The sequence below is a fragment of the Lipotes vexillifer genome, unplaced genomic scaffold, assembly GCF_000442215.2.
Source record: "Lipotes vexillifer unplaced genomic scaffold, Lipotes_vexillifer_v1.1 scaffold306, whole genome shotgun sequence".
NCBI lineage: Eukaryota > Metazoa > Chordata > Mammalia > Artiodactyla > Lipotidae > Lipotes > Lipotes vexillifer.
Genome location: NW_006789814.1, coordinates 2,228,117 through 2,246,875, shown reverse-complemented (window position 1 = coordinate 2,246,875; position 18,759 = coordinate 2,228,117). Strand labels below are relative to the sequence as shown.

The 18,759-nt window shown below is 47.4% G+C and overlaps 1 protein-coding gene across 1 annotated transcript in view; it reads right to left on the bottom strand.

The window, feature by feature from the left end:
• LITAF (lipopolysaccharide induced TNF factor) overlaps positions 1 to 13,788 on the bottom strand; it is a 30,884-nt gene extending 17,096 nt beyond the window's left edge. The window contains exon 1 of the mRNA XM_007462825.1: positions 13,753 to 13,788. The gene's annotated coding sequence lies outside the window, so the exon portion shown is untranslated. The remainder of the gene's footprint in view (positions 1 to 13,752) is intronic.
• Positions 13,789 to 18,759: the final 4,971 nt, after the last annotated feature.

The following is an 18,759-nucleotide window of genomic DNA, read 5'->3' as shown; positions in this document are numbered from 1 at the left end:
TCCAGACATAAATGGGAGTGTTTTTCCCTAAGAGCCTCAACTTAGAATCTGACAAAAATGAAGTTTTTTTTAATAATAGGAAGATGTTACTAACAACAGGCCTCTAACAGATGGCCTCGCAGTTCAGCTCAAGGTAACATGAGGATTTGGCCAAATATGCTCCAGAACCGGAATCACTTAATTGGTCTGGAATCCTTTGTTTCCTCCAGAATTCCCTGGGGAGAATGGTATTTCTCAGCAGGGTCTGTGATGTCCAGACAGAAGATCAAGGTGTGGGTGGAGGGGCTTCCCTGGTGGCGCAATGGTTAAGAATCCGCCTGCCAGTGCAGGGGATACGGGTTTGAGCCCTGGTCCAGGAAGATCCCACAGTGCCATGGAGCAACTAAGCCCGTGTGCCACAACTACTGAGCCTGTGCTCTAGAGCCTGCGAGCCACAACTACTGAGGGTGCAAGCCACAACTACTGAAGCCCGCACACCTAGAGCCCGTGCTCCACAGCAAGAGAAACCACCACAATGAGAAGACCATGCACTGCAACGAAGAGTAGCCCCCGCTCACCGCAACTAGAGAAAGCCCACGCGCAGCAATGAAGACGCAACACAGCCAAAAATAAATACATAAATAAGTTAATTAATTAATTAAAGAAAAAAAAGAAAGAAGAGCTCTCCTCACACCCTTTGGGGAAAAAAAAAAGATGTGGGTGGAAAGAACTTGAAAAGGGAAGTGTGGAGGCAAGTAAACACAAACAAGACAAAATCAGAGACAAAAAAAGCCACAGCCTCTAAACTTCAAGATCGGTTCATTTTTACTCTGATGCAAGTTTCTGAGGCTGCTCGCCCCCGGGCTCTGCAGAAGGCGCCCCTGAATTTTGCCGACAACCACTGCTGGCTCTTGTTGGGGTTTCAGAAGAGAGCAAGAAGGAGGTGCTTCCTGCGGCTGCACCATCGTCCAAGATCTGAACTTATGAGCAGGCTCCTCGCTGCCACCAGCCCAAACCCAGTAACACCTGTCACTCCATGTTCATCACCTGGTCCTTGGCATGGCTCTGAAGCCACTTGTTCTATATGGATGGTGTGTCAACCATTCTCCAAAAATGACAATCTTTTTTCATGGGTGTCAAGAAAATTCAGAGGCTCTAACGAGCTTCTACCCCAAGATGCCATAAACATTAGCAACTGCTGCTGACACGTGTGGACAGGAAGCGGGGGGGACGGAGTTCACACCTTTGTAGCATCTCCACCCTCAGTGCTTACCTATAACCAGCATGGATGGAAGGGGGACTCTTGGCAGATGAGGGGCTTAAGGAGTCTCGGGTGATTTTTTTTCTCCCCACTCCCAATCCTTTCTGGTGAAATGACCGACAGGCAGGCAGGGTCCAAAAGCAAAGGAGGAGGAGGACAGAGAGTTAATGCCCGATGCTGAGAATTCTCCTTGGGCAATTGTACGAGACACATGGGCTTCACAGGCGACTCTGATCAGGAACTGACCTGGTGGAGAAGCAAGGCCATGGCCACTGAGCTCAGAAATGTTACAGGTGGGATGTCTCTGCCTGGTACCCAAGATACGGTTGCATGTGGGGTCTTCAGAAACACCTGTGTGTGTTGCCTGTCATTTACAAGCATGGGCGGGCACCACACACCTCTCAGGGGTCAGTAGGAATGACGTGGACCACGACCTGGCCTGCTGAATACCCGAAAGTGATTTGGAGAAAAGAGAAGACATGGAAGAATGTGAGCAGACGGGGCACGGAGAAGGGAACAAAAAAGGCCCAAAGAAAATTAAGACGATAGGATTTTAAGGTAGGTTGAATGTTTAACAGCAGTAACTGGGACCAAACTTCCTTGGTTCAAATCCCAACTCTGCCATGTCTAGGCTGTGTGAACTTGGGTGAGTTGCTTCATTTCTCTGTGCCTTGGTTTCCTCATCCAGAAAATGGGCTAACAATCGTACCCACACCTTCACAGTGTTGCAAGTTGGATGTGCCCAGAACACTGGGCACGTGGGTCACTACGAAAGCATTAGTTCTAATTACTTACAGGGAGGCAGAGTAAAATCCGGGGAGGGGGTCACTTGCCCTCAGTGATACAAGAGGTCTCACTGCCAGGAGGCAGGAGGACCCAAGCACAGACCCCATCACACCACGTGTCCCTGTTCTGAGGCCTCTACCTTCACGCCTTTACTTGTTTGTCCAAACCCCCTACAGTCTGACCCTCCCAGCCCCGCCTGCAGTGCATAGACAGAATAATGCCCCTTAAAGCTGTCCACACCCTAATCCCCAGAACGTGCCTTAAATGGCAAAAGGGACTCTGCAGCTGTGATGAAGTTAAGGCCCTTGAGATGAGGAGATGATCCAGGTGGGCCTGAGGCAAACACAAGGGTCCTTAGAATAGGGAAGCAGGAGGGCCTGAAAGAGAGAAGAGGCCCATTGGCTTTGAAATTGGCCCATGGAGCCATGAACCAAGACATGCAGGCGGATGCTAGATGGATTCCGGCCTAGAGCCTCGAGGAGGAATGCAGCACCTTGAGGGTCACCCAGTGACACCCATTTTGGACTTCTGAGCTCCAGACTGTAGGATAATAAACGTGTTATTTCAGCTACTAGGCTTGTAATTTGTTACAGCAGCCAGAGCAAACAAACCTGCCCCCTCCTAGCTAGGTTGCCCAATACCCCTCTGGCCCTGCAGACTCCCAAGGGGCTCTCCCCCTCCCATGGTGGGTGCCCCCCATCAGAGACCTGAGCCCCTCAACCTCCCACCCCAGCTCCCAGGCATCTGTCCACCCACCCTCGGTACTGAAGGAGTCATTCTCTGGTTCAAACTCCACTTAAAGCCCACGAGTGTGGCCACCCCGCCACGCCCCGCCACGTCCGGGGGACTTTGCTCCAACAATGACCCCTCCTGCCAACCCTGCCCTCTCAGCTGGCTTCTCTCCTGATCTCTAGGCTGGTTCAAATCTTTCCTTATTAAAAGGTAAAAACCAGGGCTTCCCTGGTGGCGCAGTGGTTGGGAGTCCGCCTGCCGATGCAGGGGACACGGGTTCGTGCCCCGGTCTGGGAAGACCCCACATGCCGCGGAGCGGCTGGGCCCGTGAGCCATGGCCGCTGAGCCTGCGCGTCCGGAGCCTGCGCTCCACAACGGGAGAGGCCACAACAGTGAGAGGCCCCCGGACCGCAAAAAAAAAAAAAAAAAAAAAAAGTGAAAAAAAAGGTAAAACCCAAAACCCCTCTCTTCCCTCAGCCTGGGTCCTCAGCCCCTCTGGCTCCCTGCTTCTCTTCCGTGTCCACGGATTCACCCCTGACCACCAGCCTCCTTCCTCCCTTGGCCATGACCCCTCCAAGCCCACTTCCCGTTTCCTGTCCTCTTCTCCCAAGGCTGCTGGCATCTCCTCTGGAAGGACTGCCTCACTGGCCTGGCCCTGCACCTCTACCTTCAGGGGCTGTGCCTCCCCGTCAGCCCGTCCACAGCAGGTCCCCGGGGACTCGGGAGTCTGCATGCAATGCCCACGGTCCCCCGAACTCCTCAACCCCACACCCATCATGCTAACCACAACCCACCCCTGGACAGCTCCCCCCCACCCCACCCCACCCTGGCCAAGCCAGTCTTCATACAGAAAGATGCTTGTCTCTCTCTAAAGCAGGGAGATGCAGTTAAAGCGACTCAGAGATAGATGGTCAAGCTTAATGTCATCAGTGAGGAGTCATGTGGACAGCACGCACCTGCTGATCTGACGGAGTGAAAAGGGCACTCTGGCTTGGTGGTTTTGCTCCCCAAAACCCCTGACCCCAGGCTCATCACAAGAAAACCTCAGACAAACCGAAACTGGGCGACTTTCTACAGGGGACCAGGCCAGAACTCAAAACAGCCAAGGTCATGGAAAAAGGAAAGCTTGAGAAACTGTCACAGACCAAAGGAGAATGACAGGTGACAACCGAACAAAAGGTAGGATCCTGGATTGGACCCTGGAATGGAATCCAGGGGAAAAACTGGTGACACTCAATGTCAGATTGTTAGTTGTGGCGAATACACCCTGATGATGTAAGATGCTAACAGTAGGGGAGGCTGGATGGAGCATATGGCACTTCTGCACCAGCTCTGCAACTTTCCTGTATATCTAAAACTATTCTAAAATGAAAGGTTTGATAGACAGAGATAACAAACTTATGGTTACCAAAGGGGGAAGGTGGGGAGGGATAAATTAGGAGTTTGGGATTAGCAGGTACACACTAATATACACAAAACAGATAATTAACAAGGACCTACTGTACAGCACAGGGACCTATATTCAATATCCTGTAATAAACCATAATGAAAAAGAATATGTATATATATATGTATAACTGAATCACTTTGTCATACGCCAGAAACTAACACATTGTAAATCGATTATACGTCAAATAAATAAATAAATAAATAAAATGAAAGGTCTGTGTTTAAAAAAGTCCACAACTGATACCAAGATCTTTTTCACCCATCATTAGATTTGCCATTTTCACCCTGGCAAAGAGCAGAATGTTTGATTGTACACAGAGCTGGCCTGGATGTGGATGAACAGGCCTCTCTCCCAGAGCCGGTAGGAAGGTAACCTGAGTCTCACACAACAGAAGCATCTACCAAAATGTAACACGCATGAGTCCTTTAACCCAGCAATTCCTCCTCTAGGAATCTGTATCAGAGCCGACCCCATGCCTGGGTGCAGTGACAAAATGATGAGCACACAAGGGTACTCACTGCAATGTTGCCAGAAACCACCTAATTGTCCATCAGCAGAGGCCTGGGTGGACCAGTTACAGCGCATCCACACAAGGGAATAGTATGCAACCATCAAGTCAGAATGAAGGGGCTTCCCTGGTGGCGCAGTGGTTAAGAATCCGCCTGCCAATGCAGGGGACACGGGTTCGAGCCCTGGTCCAGGAAGACCCCACATGCCGCGGAGCAGCTAAACCCGTGTGCCACAACTACTGAGCCCACGTGCCCAAGAGCCCGTGTTCCGCAACAAGAGAAGCCACCACAATGAGAAGCCCGCGCACCACAACCAAGGGTAGCCCCAGCTCACCGCAACTAGAGAGCCCGCGTGCAGCAGCGAAGACCCAACGCAGCCACAAAAAAAAGACAGAATGAGGAATTTTATGTGCAGAAACGCAGTTATCTCTGAGATGTGTCAGTGCATGACAAAAGCCCAAATGATGTTTATTGTCATAGGCCATCATTTGGGTACAACGAAGGGTATATGTATTTCTTTGTAAAATATGCATAAAATGCCTCCAAATGGATACACAAGAAACTGATAACTGGGAATTCCCTGGCGGTCCAGTGATTAGAACTCAGCGCTTTCACTGCTGCATGATGTGGCCAAAAGGAAGAAAAAAAAAAGAAAAGAAGAAAAAAAGAAACAAAGAAACTGGTAACAGTGGTTGCCTGTAAGCAGAGGGGGGAGGTGCACTGGGGGATGCAGCCAGATGAATGCTTTTCACTCTTATACCCTAAGTTGATCTTTTGTATATTGAGCCATAGCAAGATTACAAAATCAAAAAATTAAATTAAGAAAAAATTAATAAGTGAAACATATTTATAACTTTAAAAATTTACAGTTCTATAATCTATTAATTATAATTTAATTATTTATATAAATTATGATGTATTTATAATAAAATAAGTTTTAAAATTAATGAAATTTAAAATAAAATACATTAAACCTTTTATTTTAATAAATTTATTTTATTTATTTATTTTTTTTGGCGGCATTGGGTCTTCGTTGCTGTGCACAGGCTTTCTCTTGTTGTGGCGAGCAGGGGCTACTCTTCATGGTGGTGCGTGCGCTTCTCACGGCGGTGGCTTCTCTTGCTGTGGAGCACAGGCTCTAGGCGCGCGGGCTTCAGTAGTTGTGGCACGCAGGCTCAGTCGTTGTGGCTCACGGGCTCTAGAACACAGCCTCAGTAGTTGTGGTGCACGGGCTTAGTTGCTCTGCAAATGGCATGTGGGATCTTCCTGGACCAGGGCTTGAATCCATGTCCCCTGCATTGGCAGGTGGATTCGTAACCACTGCGCCACCAAAGAAGTCCCAAGACTTCTTCTTTTTTTTTTAATGGGGAAAAAGAGCCTCTTCTGCAAACCCATATTTGCCCTCCCCAGGTTGGTCTCTCTTGTCCTCCCACCTCTGGGTGAAATGACGGTATCATTAAAGTTACCGATTACTTCTCTTTGGTGAAAAGATGTGCACTCCACCGTTTCTGCTATTATCAGCCCCAAATCTGTACTAACAACATCCTATTGGCCAAAATAAAATTCTTCTCTTCACATTTTACGCTATGATCCATTTTTCAGGCAGGAGGTTCTGAAGGCTGATGGCGGATGTGGGATTAGGGAGGCATGGACCCTCCCTCACTGGGCATAAGGAACCCATTTAGGGAGGCAAAGTTAACCAACATGGGGAGATATGGGAGCAAACACAAAGGGGAAACTGAGCCCAGATTCTAAGGCAAGTGGAGGGTCTAAGACAAGAGAGGAACACAGGCGAGGGCAGAACAGGAGGGGGGTGAACAGTGTGGCAGAAGACACAGAGGCAGGCACACCTGTGTCCTGTGGGGGCGTGAGCAGTGGTTGGTCAGGAGGGTGGGGTCGGGTTACAGGTGCACCTTCGACATCAAGAGCCTGGCCCTGGGACTTCCCTGGCGGTCCAGTGGTTAAGACTCTGCGCTTCCACTGCAAGGGGAGCAGGTCCTATCCCTGGTCGGGGAACTAAGATCCCGAATGCCGCACAGCACGGCCAAGGAAAAAAAAAACAACAAAGAGCCTGGCCCAGGTGAGGTGGGGACCAGGCTACCAGGCTGGACCTTCTGGGGAGGGACCCCCATGCAGGTTCTGTTTCATTAACCAGCAGCCCAAAAGCGACTTGAAAAGCCCCCCAAAGTTTTCAACCCCTGCCAGGGAGAATTCAGATTCTAAAAATAAGCCTCAAAACCTAGAATACCAGGAGAAAGCAACCACAGCAGAAGCCATCCAACAACTCCCCGTCAGTATAAACACACATCAAAGGCCCAAAGGCCCGTAGCCAAGGGGTCCTCTCCCCAGATCACGTCTCAACACAACAAAAACTCCAGTCTCATAACTTCTGGTGTTGCTTCATTCTGATCGAGGCCCCTTTTTCAATATCTCTCCCCTGAAAATCTCTTAACCATTTTCTAAAATGATCCCCTATTATTTCTCTCTGCCTTCTTAAAGGCAAGAAAGAAAGGAAGAGAGAGAGAAAGAGAGGGAGGGAAGGAGGATTGGAAGGAAGGAAGGAAGGAAGGAAGGAAGGAAGGAAGGAAGGAAGGAAGGAAGGGAGGGAGGGAGGGAGGGAGGGAAGGAGGGAGGGAGGGAGGAAGGGAAATGCTTGTGTCAGCATCTTGTGGTTCTGTGATACCCCAGGCTGCTGGCGGCCCCCATCCTACTCCTCCATTTGCTGCTTCAAAGCTTCCGAGGACTGGAAAACCAGAACCCAGTGTGTAAGAACTCTGTGTAAAGTAAGAATTACTAGTTTCCTTCGGTGCCTCCCATGAGAAAAGTAAACAAGCTTGGGCATTTATCTTGATGATAAATACCTGCGTTACTTGGGAGACTCCTATTTGCTTATTTTCTCAATTCTGGCCATAGTCCAGATGACTGTAGGTTTTATAACTGTCATACCTTTGAAAATTATACAACAGTCTTGCCTTCAGCAAGACTTAAGGTGAGAACAGGGTGGTAACCATTAGCTACTGCAGTCTTTTAAGGCATGCCCCGCTTCCCCTTGCCTATCCTATACAACCCAGCCCTGGATGACAGAAGCCTTCCCCCTGTGTCCTAATTGCTTCCTGTCTGCAAATTAGATTCTGTTTCCCTAACTGGACTGCATTACACCCCTCCAGGGAAGGGCTATCTTCCATATTTCTCTGGATCCCCCAGAGCTTTAGCGAAAGCAATGCACAGACAACCTCCTGGCAGAGCTGAGATTTCATGCGCACATATGGCGTATATATATCCCATATACGATGGGGGAATCTATAGTGTACGCTCTTTGAAGGAGTGTATTTTTGGGGGGTAGTTTTCTTTTCCAGTTTGAGATATAACTGACATACAGCACTGTGTAAGTTTAAGGTGTACAACATAATGATTTGCCTTACATACATCACGAAATGATTACCACAGTAGTTCAGTGAACAGCCATCCTCTCATAAAGATTCAACACTAAAGAAATAGGAAAAAAATTCTTTTCCTTGCGATGAGAACTCTTAGGATTTACTTTCTTAATAAGTTTCATTTATAAGGTACAGCCATATTAATTACCTTTATTATACATTTACATCCCGAGTACTTACTTATAACTAGAGAAATATTTCCTAAATAAAGACAAATCTTCCTTACAGAAGAATTCCAAATGATATGTGTAGAAGCCCCCTCCCTCCAGGAGGTAGAGATTAATCTAGGTGTGGGCTGGATTTAGTATCTTGCTTTTAAAGAATAGTCTAGGAAAAAAGAAAAAGACTAACTATCTACAATGGGGAAAGCTGGCAAACACCACCTTAACCTAGAGACAAAGGTTAACAACTTTAGCAAATGCCACCTGGGTATCATGTAGCCCCTGTGATGCAAAGAGCCCTTCATCTCTGAGGCCTTCTTCCCCCAAACCCATAACCCCAGTGCAATCATGAGAAAAACATCAGACAAACCCAATGTGAGGGAAATTCTATAAAATCTCTGCCCAGCACTCTCCAGAAAGTCATGAAAAACAAGGAAAGGAAAGACTGAGAAACCGTAGTAGACCGGAGGAGACTGGGAGATGGGGTGATTAAATGCAGTACGGTACCGTGGGTGGGATCTTAGAACAGAAAAGGGATATTGGCGGAAACACTGGTGAGCTCCAAATAACGTCTGGAATGTGATTAACCGTGAGCTACCAATGTCAGTTTCCTAGTTTGACAAATGTCCTGTGGTGATGATGTAAGATGTTGGGGGGGCGGGGGCTAGTCGGGAGGACTGGGTGAGGGGTAGATGAGAACTGCCTGCACTAACTGCTACTTTCCTGCAAATCTAAAATTAAACTATAAGATGAACTGGAGCAGGCAGGCCTCACTCAAAAGCATTCAAGTTCAGTTTTTAAAAACAAAAACAAAAAAATTTTAAGGTTTACTTTTTTAAGTTTTTTTTTTTTTCCTCAAGTGTATTTTGGTTGGAGGCGGGGGTGATGATCAGGGTTTCTATTATTTCTCACTGAGGATGAGTGGATGGATACTTAAGTAGGTAGATAGATAGATATCACCATATTTAAGCAAATGGGCCTTAGAGTTTAATGAATCTCCAAACCTCCAGCTCCAGCTGAATGCACACTGATTCCCGGCCACAAATCTATACCCTCTCCCTTAAGATAGATTTTAAAACTCTCACAAAGTGGTTTTAACCACAGGTAGGTGATAAACTCTTCTAAAAATATATCCTCCTGTTTTCTAGATTTAGGTATCAGATCAACATACAAAAGGGCAAAGCCTTCAGAGAGAAGATAAAGCAGCTTTTTCACCACCAACTTAATCCTCTAAGATCAGCTCTTTCAGGAAGAAAAAGAGGAAGACTATTCAATTCCACTCTCTGCCCCCACCGTGCGGCCCCAGAAAAGAATCTTGCTCAGAGTATACGTGCATCACAGAAATGACCCCAGGAAAAAAAGGCATTCCTCAGGAAAAAAAGGCATTCCTTCAGCAAAAGGAGGACACACACACACATGCAAATTGTCAGGTCCCCTAAGAAAACAGTCTAGTTTGTACACAAGGTGGAGGACCAGCTGAGGAGGTCAAAGAGAGCTGGTCTTTCACAGTCACTAGAGAAAAATGTTCTTTACCATAATGTGAGCACAAGTGAAATCTGATTTCAAAAACCCTAACGAACTATCTGACTTCTACATTTAGTCAATCAAATATTGTCCAAAATTCTTAAACTAAAGGCCACTGGCTAGCAATCTTTAAAATACAAAGTTTCTGTGACGCTGTGTTTGCTGTAATGTAATTTAACCCGTATATGGCACCAGAAAACGTCCCAGGCAAATGGTGCTTCTTAAACTCTCAGTCAGTAAGGAGGAAGAATTTAGACAAAAGGGGAAATTGGGATCTCCAACTCTCTTTGGGAAAGGAAGTGAGAAATTACACTAAGGTTCTTAGGCTAATGGACCCCAAAACAAATTCAGATTCGGTCTCCCTCAGTTAAAAAATACCAAAGGTCACAGGGAAAGATTTCAGAGACATGTTTTCAAATGACATCTTCTAAATTCAGTCTGTTTCACAAGTCAAAGATAAAGTGACCACAATCTGAGAGCCAGGTTCAAAGATGGCATAACTACAAATTACAGTGATCTGTAGAATGGAAAAATCCTTCCACTGGGGAGCTGGGCTGCTCCCCCAGAATCAGAGAGGGCAATTTCCCCCTGGATTCTTGGTGAAACCACACCCCCAGTTTCCACATGAATGATAGTTTTTGATGAAACAGCACAATGAGAACATTAATGGGACCTACATCAGGAGACAAAATGATACGTACCCTGATTACAACTTCATAAAAACACAGGCACCATATGACAAAAGATAAAACTGCCAAATAAGGAAAACAGATGCGAGTTGTTTCATTCACAGGGTGAAATTATACCTGATAATCTTCTTTATCTTTCACGCTTTCTGTAATATTGTTATTTTTTACATAACTTTAAAAGCTATCAATGCAGCTTTTATGAATAACCTCCCTGGACTCAAGGTTAGGGCAAGTCAATGCTAAGCTCTTAAATTTACCCCAGGAACACTGTCAATTCGAAAACTCCATGAGCTAAGTAAGCTTCGATTCTCCATCATCATTTTCCCTGAAGTTACCTTCTTCACCCACAAAGAAGAAAGTGCCTCTGGCTTTTCCCATCTTGGTGAATTAACTTCCTACCTACGAGGTGAACAGGGAATCACCACACAGACACCCTTGATATTTCCTTTCTTCTGTCCAGGTCTTAAACCCTATGAAACTACACACAGTTCTTCTACTGAAATAACCTGCGGCTAAGGGACAACCTCATTAGCTACGAAAGTGTTATCCTGACTGCCCAGAGTGCAAACAATAAGATTAAATTGTGAGGACCCGGGAAAGTACCACTTAGAACTCAAATAACAATGTTAAGATAAGTAAACACCAGTCAAGTTCAGAACAGGCCATAGGGGGGCCAAATGGGCACCAAAGACACCATAAACACGTCAGTACTGAAGTATGGCAGGGTTAAGGAGGACTTATCTGCATCATGAGATGGACCACCTCGCCCACTGAGCTATTTTTGTTGCAGTAAAAGCACAAATAAAGACAAGTCACCGTGCCAAGACTCTAGGACTTCGTGTCAGATCTCGCTTTTTCCACCGTCACTGTAGCTGGGGTTGATTCATCTTCGGTGGGAGAATTTTAAGTCCCTGATGGCATACTCCCATTCTCAGAGTGGCACCATAGCACCTCTGGTTGTGGGTAATGGCAACAAATCATGCCCTATCTCCTTGAAAATGAACTTAGGCCTTCCGGTTCCTTTGCTCTCAGTGGTTCCCCTTTTACTGTTCTCAACTATGGGCTAGTCTGTGCCTCCTCCGAAGCTTTGCTGAGCCCCTTCTGCTCATTCGGAATGCTGCCCATCTAGTCCACATGTACCTTCCTACATGTACTCAGGCCTCTGCTTTTCTATGAAACCTTCCTTCCTGACTAACCTGGGCCCCAGCTCACAGCTCCCTCCTTTCCATTCCTTTCAATCCTTCCAGAGTCACAAGGGCATTGCTGAGCATTGGCTTTTCACCTTTGTGTGTTTCCATTTTCCACCCACAGCATAAACCCCTCAGGACCGGGAGCCATTTCTTCTGTGTCCTTTACAAGGCAAGGGTAGCACTTTATTTCCCCACAGCTATCCCGTAAAAGCGACCACAGGAACAAAGGGAAGTTTACTCGCCAGAGGCAGCGAAATGACTTCAATCTAGTATTTTAGAGACTTCAGAAATTGATTCTCCATCTCAGATCAATCACCGAGTCACTTAATCCACGAAAACATTACAACAAGGATACTTTTACATATTTGAATAAAAGCACGTATTATTCATGCCTTAAAGTAACAGGAAAGAGGGAAGATGGACCTCTCCCATTGTAGATCTACAATAGATGTTTCTTAGAGAGTCTGGTGCACATTTACATTCCAGAGCAAGGACTGGCTGAGAGGTAAGCCAAGTGCAGCATGGGTGTTATTCTATGCCAGGTAGAGCAAGTCACCTGCTCTCTGGACTCCGAGCCAATTGTGATAAAACCAAACATGCTGGTGGAGTCCCAGATACCAGCTCATCCCACTACACAGCATCCAGGTTAGTCCCATTTTAAAAGAGTCACCCGGAGACGTCTTGGGGTGGGAGCAAGAAGGTAAGGGAGGCAGTCAAGCACACACTAATGCAAACCATGTCTTTCCTTAAAAGGGCCCCAGGGGAACTGCAGGGCCAACCTGCATTCCAGACAGCGCCTGAACCAGGGCCAGCTCACCAGGCCAAGGATTTATTCCCCTTGGGAAGACGGTGGGAGAGTCTACCCTGATGGGCTAAGATGGGAAGGTCCTGTGGCTTCCAGAAACTGGATTTCCCAGCCACCAAAACTCAGTCCAACAGGCAATGACATCAGCCCCACTTATCGGAAGCACAAAAGCCACCAGAAAACTATTCAAAGACCAGCTAGCCTGATCCCCGGAATGCACAGCCCTTCCAGAATACACCCATTTCCCATCACCTCCTCTCCCTGACCCTGACCAAGGGCTTCTGGCACAACAACTACCCCACTGCCCAGATCGACAGGGGCCTGTACAGCAGAGGGGAGGGGGCGACCTGCTTGTCTTGGTAGGGAGGGGCGAGGTCCACCTCACCGGCATGTGCCACTGGCATCCATCCAGCACCGGCAGTGGATGGGGTCCCGGCCCAGCCCTGCACTCACAGGGTGCCCACCTTACCCCCCCCCCCATGAAGGGGGCGTCTAGCCAGGGCCCAGGCTCCCTTTGCCCTGTGTCCCGGATTTTCATCTGCTGGGGGCTCCCTAAGCCCTCGGGTGTCCACACAGTCACCGGCTGAGAGCCGGCCTGAATCCTGCGGGGAACCCCCGGGGTCAGGGGAAAAACGATGTCGTGGCCCCTAGAAGTCGAATTTCTGGGACCAGCGTCCGGAAATTCTTCGGGCTTTTTTGTTTGTTATTTGGTTTTGTTTCTGAATCACCGGCTGATGATTCTGGAAATCTCAACTTTGAGATAGCTGCCACCAGAGTGAGTTGAGACTTTCCTGAAAAGCCTCGGGGAGTTCTCTCCGGGGACGCAGCCCCGCGAGTTAGGAAGGGGCGCGCTTTCAGGTTGGGGCGGGACGACCCCACCGCGCGCGATCCGCGGGCGATCTGCCCACTTAGCAGAGCAGGAACGGAACCAGCCTGTCCCGCAGTGGGAACAGGCGTCGAGAGGCTGGAAACCCGGCCTCACCGGCCCCGCACAGAAGATCGAGACAGGACCTCGACGCCTTCCACCCCACCTCGACCCCGGGGACCCGTTAGGGTTCCCGGCCGCCACGACCCGCGTGGAGCCCGGAGCAGGTGCTCGCGCCGCACGGAGCCCGCTCGCTCCCCACCGCCGGCCCGGGGTACCCCCGATCCGCGCCCCGGCCGCTGCCCGCCCCCATCCGCGCCCCCCACCCGCGCCCCGACCGCCAGCCCTCCAGCGCTGCACTCACCGCCGCCCGCGCAGCCAGTCGAGCCGGGAGGTCTGAGCTGGCTGTACAGGCTGGCGGGCTGGCGGGCGGGCGGCGGGGAGGAGCTCCCGGCGGCGGGGGCGGGAGCTGGACCGGCCGGGGCGGGACGCTGCGGCTTCGGCTTCCGGCTTCTCCACGCCTCCGCGCGCGGTCGGGACCCGCGCCCAGCCACTTGCGGGGCCCGCTAACCGGGGCCTGAGAGCCCGCCAGGGACCTGCGACCCTCCGGCTTCTGCCCTTCCCCTCCACCCCTCCGATCTCCCACTACCCTCGAAACACCCCGGGTTACACCCCAGACCCCGTTCACTCCCTGGAACCCCCAGTTTCAGCCCAGACCCCACTCGTCCCATACTGGTGTCTCCCCTTTCGGATTCTGCCCCTGCTCGTCGATCCCCGCCACGTGCCCGGACACCCTTGAATCTCTCCTCCTGATTTCCACCCCCTGCTCTCCCTGGCTCGCATGGGTCCCCCATCTCTGGCATTCCTTCTTCCCCACCCTCAGACTATGCGGACCTCACCCTCGAGTTCCAGATCCCGCGCCAAGGGATCCAGTGCTCCCTGCCCTCCGGAGGGCGGCCCTTCTCTCCCCATAACAAATTTCTGTACATTCAGACGCATCCAGACAGCCCAAGATGCTCTATGTGCCTTTGGCCAAGTGCCCACTTTCTCTGAGCCTCAGTCTCTTATCTGTAAAATGGGCGTAACAGTGCATATCTCAAGATCTACGGGAGAATTAGGTGAGCTAATGCAGGCAAAGCATTTAACACAGATTGCATTAAATAAAACTTACCCTATGTTATAAAGCAGAAACTAACACCATTGTAAAGCAATTATACTCCAATAAAGATGTTAAAAAAAAAAAAAAACTTACCCTATCTGCTAACTATTGTACTTTGTATGCCCCCAGGGTGGCCCCTGGCCCCTAGGTACTTTCTCACTCCATCACGGAAAACTGGAAATCAGTAACTACTGTTTCAGCAAAACCCTCTGCCCCTAAACAGGTGCTGCATATCTGACAAGAGCCCCCATTATGCTGCTACAGTAATAATAGCAGCCCTGATCCAGCAGGGCCCCCTGGGAAGTCATTACAGGGCACTGATGAGCTGATGTGGCTTTGAGAGTACAGAGTCCTAGAGAATGGGTGGAACCCTAATGTGGCCACCTAGAGAAATGCCGGAAATTCGTCGGGCTTTTTTGTTGGTTATCTGGTTTTGTTTCTGAATCACCGGCTGATGATTCTGGAACCTGGGCAGGGAGCCTAAAATCCCCCTTGCGGATTCACAGACCTGGACCCCAGAACTCCTCTGGTGGTGGAACCCTCCCCCGCTTTACACTGAGACCCAGGCAGAGAGTGACTTGCCCAATGTCTTATAGCAAACTGTCCCCTTCTTCCCTGCCCAAAGCTCTTACCACCTTTCACCACGTGGACCCAGCTACCAGCAGCCACGTATTACTACCAGCCCTGGACGTATTACTCAATTAAAGGAGGGGATTTCAAAGTTCTCCCCAGCATGAGAAGTTGCCACGTAGATGTTATTAGTGATGCCAATCTTTTCTTGTTTTAAAGCTATAGAAAAAGCTGGATTGTGCCCAACGCCTGATGTCTTGACGTTAACCCAGAGTATCACAGACCACTGATAGCAAGAGGTGAGCCCTACAGAAAATATGTCAGAGCAAAATGTTGAAGGAAACAGCCTTCCTTCCTCCCTCCCTCCCTCCCTCTCCCCCATCCTCTTCCTTCCTTCTTCCTTTCTACTGAAGGAAAAGCAATCGCACACCTGAATTTCCTTCTCTATTACTCATTGCTAAGTCATCTTCATTCGTTTTTCACCCCCCAACTGCTGAGCCACAACAGGAGCTGGTTTTGTTTTCTCATCTGTCCTAAACACTTACTGCATCTGTGAGTTTGTGGTTATTTCTGGGGAGAGCTATAAAACTGTAACCCTTTTCTGATCCCTGAAAAAACCACAGAGTTGGAATTTCCAACCCAATGCTTCCAAGAAGGGAAGAAAAGTAAACCAGCCACATGACCATCTTTTTTCTGTGTCATCAATAGACACAGAAAAAGCATATGACAAAATCCAAAACCTTTTTTTTTTTTTTTCATTTTTTGGCCATACCACACGGCATGTGGGACCTTAGTTAGTTCCCCAACCAGGGGTCAAGCCCGCACCCCCTGCAGTGGAAGTGCGGAGTCTTAACCACTGGATCGCCAGGGAAGTCCCCCAAATCCAAAACCTTTTCAAGATATAAAGACGCTCAACAAACTTGGAATAGAAAGACATTTCCACAACCTGATAAGGAGCATCTATGAAAATCCCACAGCAAACATCATCTCCATGGTGAAAGACAGGATGCTTTCCCCCTTGAGATCAAGTACAAGCAAGGATGTCTGCTTTCACAACTTTAATTCAACACTGTACTAGAAGTTCTAACCAGACCAAGTAGGCAAGAAAAAGAAATAAAAAGCATTCAGATTGGAAAGGAAAGAGTAAAACTATCTCTATTTGTAGATGACATCATCTTGTTTATAGAAAATCCTAAGGAATCCACAAAAACTGTTAGTGCAAATAAACAAGTTCTGTAAGGTGGCAGGATACCAGATCAACATTTAAAAAATCAGTGGCATTTCTATACACTAGCAAGGAAAAATACAAAAACAAAATGCAGAAAACAGTTTAACTAAGGAAGTTTAAGACTTCATTGAATGTTGCTGAAGGAAATTAAAGAAGACCTAAATAAATGGGAAGATATTCATGTGGTATATCGGAGTTCTATCAGAGAAATGGAACCAGAGATAGACAGATACACAGACACATAGATACATAGATATAGATAGAGAGATAGATACGAAAATCCTGAGCAGGAGCTGAAGCTCTAGTCCATAGGTGGAATTCTTCTGGGAAACCTCAGTTTTGCTCTTAAGGCCATTCAACTGGTTGGATAAGGCCCAAATGACCTAAATAATCTCCTTAAAGCTGTAGAAATTGTAGAAGTTAACCACATCTACAAAACACCTTCACAGCAACACCTAAATTAGCGTTTACTTGAATTACTGGGTACTATAGCCTAGCCAAGTTGACACATAAAACTAACCATCATGGATGGTAATACTCCCCAAACTTATGTAGAGATCCAATATAATCTCTATCTAAATCCCAACTGCCTCTTTGGCAGAAATAGATAAGCAGACACTAAAATACATATGGAATTGCAAGGGACTCAATAACCAAAACAATTGTGAAAAAGAACAAAGTCGGAGGACTCACACTTCTTAATTTCAAAAGTTATCATTCAGTACAAAGCTACAGTAATCAAAGCATGTGTTATGGGCATAAGAATAGACATCTAAACCAATGAAACAAAATTGAGATTCCATATATAAACCCATACATCTGTGGGCAATGGGTTTTTGAGAAAGATATCAAGACCGTTCCATGGGAAAAGAGTCTTTACAGCAAGTGGTGCTGAAACAACTGGATATTCACATGCAAAACAATGAAGCTGGGGCTTCCCTGGTGGCACAGTGGTTGAGAGTCCGCCTGCCGATGGAGGGGACGCGGGTTCGTGCCCCGGTCCGGGAAGATCCCACATGCCGTGGAGCGGCTGGGCCCGTGAGCCATGGCCGCTGAGCCTGCGTGTCCGGAGCCTGTGCTCCACAACAGGAGGGGCCACAACAGTGAGAGACCCGCATACTGCAAAACAAACAAACAATGAAGCTGGATCCCTACCTCACACTATAGAAAAAAATGAATTCAAAATGGAAAAACTATAAAAATCTTAGAAGGAAACAAAAATGTAAATCCTCATGATCTTGGATTAGGCAATGGTTTCTCAAATATGACATCAAAAGCACAAGCAACAAAAGGAAAAAATAGATAAATTGAACTTCATCATGATTAAAAACTTTTGTGCATAAAAGCACACTAACAGCATACTTCGGCTATATTATGGGTTCAGTTCCAGACCACCACAACAAAGTGAATATTGAAATAAAGTGACTCACACAAATTTTTTAGTTTCCCAGTGAATATTAAAGTTATGTTTACACGCTACTATAGTCTATTGTGTGCAATAGCATTATGTCTAAAAAAAAAATTACATACCTTAATTTAAAATACTTTATTGCTAAAAACTGCTAACCATCATCTGAGTCTTCAGCTAGTCTTAGTAGTAACGTCAAAGATCACTGATCACAGATCACCATAACAAATATAATAGTAATGGAAAAGTTTGAAATATTTTGGGAATTACCAAAATGTGACAGAGAGACACAAAATAAGCAAATGCTCTTGAGAAAATGGCTTCAATAGACTTGCTTAACGCAGGGTGGCCACAAACCTTCAATTTCTAAAAAAAAAAATGCTATGTCCACAAAGCACAATAAAGCAAAGCAGCACAAAATAAAGTATGCCTGTATCAAGAGAGTGAAAAGACAATCCACAGAATGGGAGAAAATATTTGCAAATCATATATTTGATCAGGATCTAGTATCCAGATTTTATAAAGCACCCTTACAAGTCAACAACAAAAAGACATCAACCCAATTTTTTTTTTTTTTTTTTTTTTTGCGGAACGCGGGCCTCTCACTGTTGTGGCCTCTCCCGTTGCGGAGCACAGGCTCCAGACGCGCAGGCTCAGCGGCCATGGCTCACGGGCCCAGCCGCTCTGCGGCATGTGGGATCTTCCCGGACCGGGGCACGAACCCGTGTACCTGCATCGGCAGGCGGATGCTCAACCACTGTGCGACCAGGGAAGCCCATTTTCTAACATTTTAAGAACAAACACAAATTGCTGGTTTAGGAAAACTAATTTTCAAAAAAGGAAACCAGTTGCCAGAAACAGCCTCCACTGACTGGTCTGTGTTATTCATAACAATGAATTCTGGTAACTAATGTTTCCATAACACCTTTTTCATTTCCAAAATATGTTTCCCACACACATCACACGATTCATCCCTGCAAAAGCCCTGTGCAGCCAAGATTCTTCC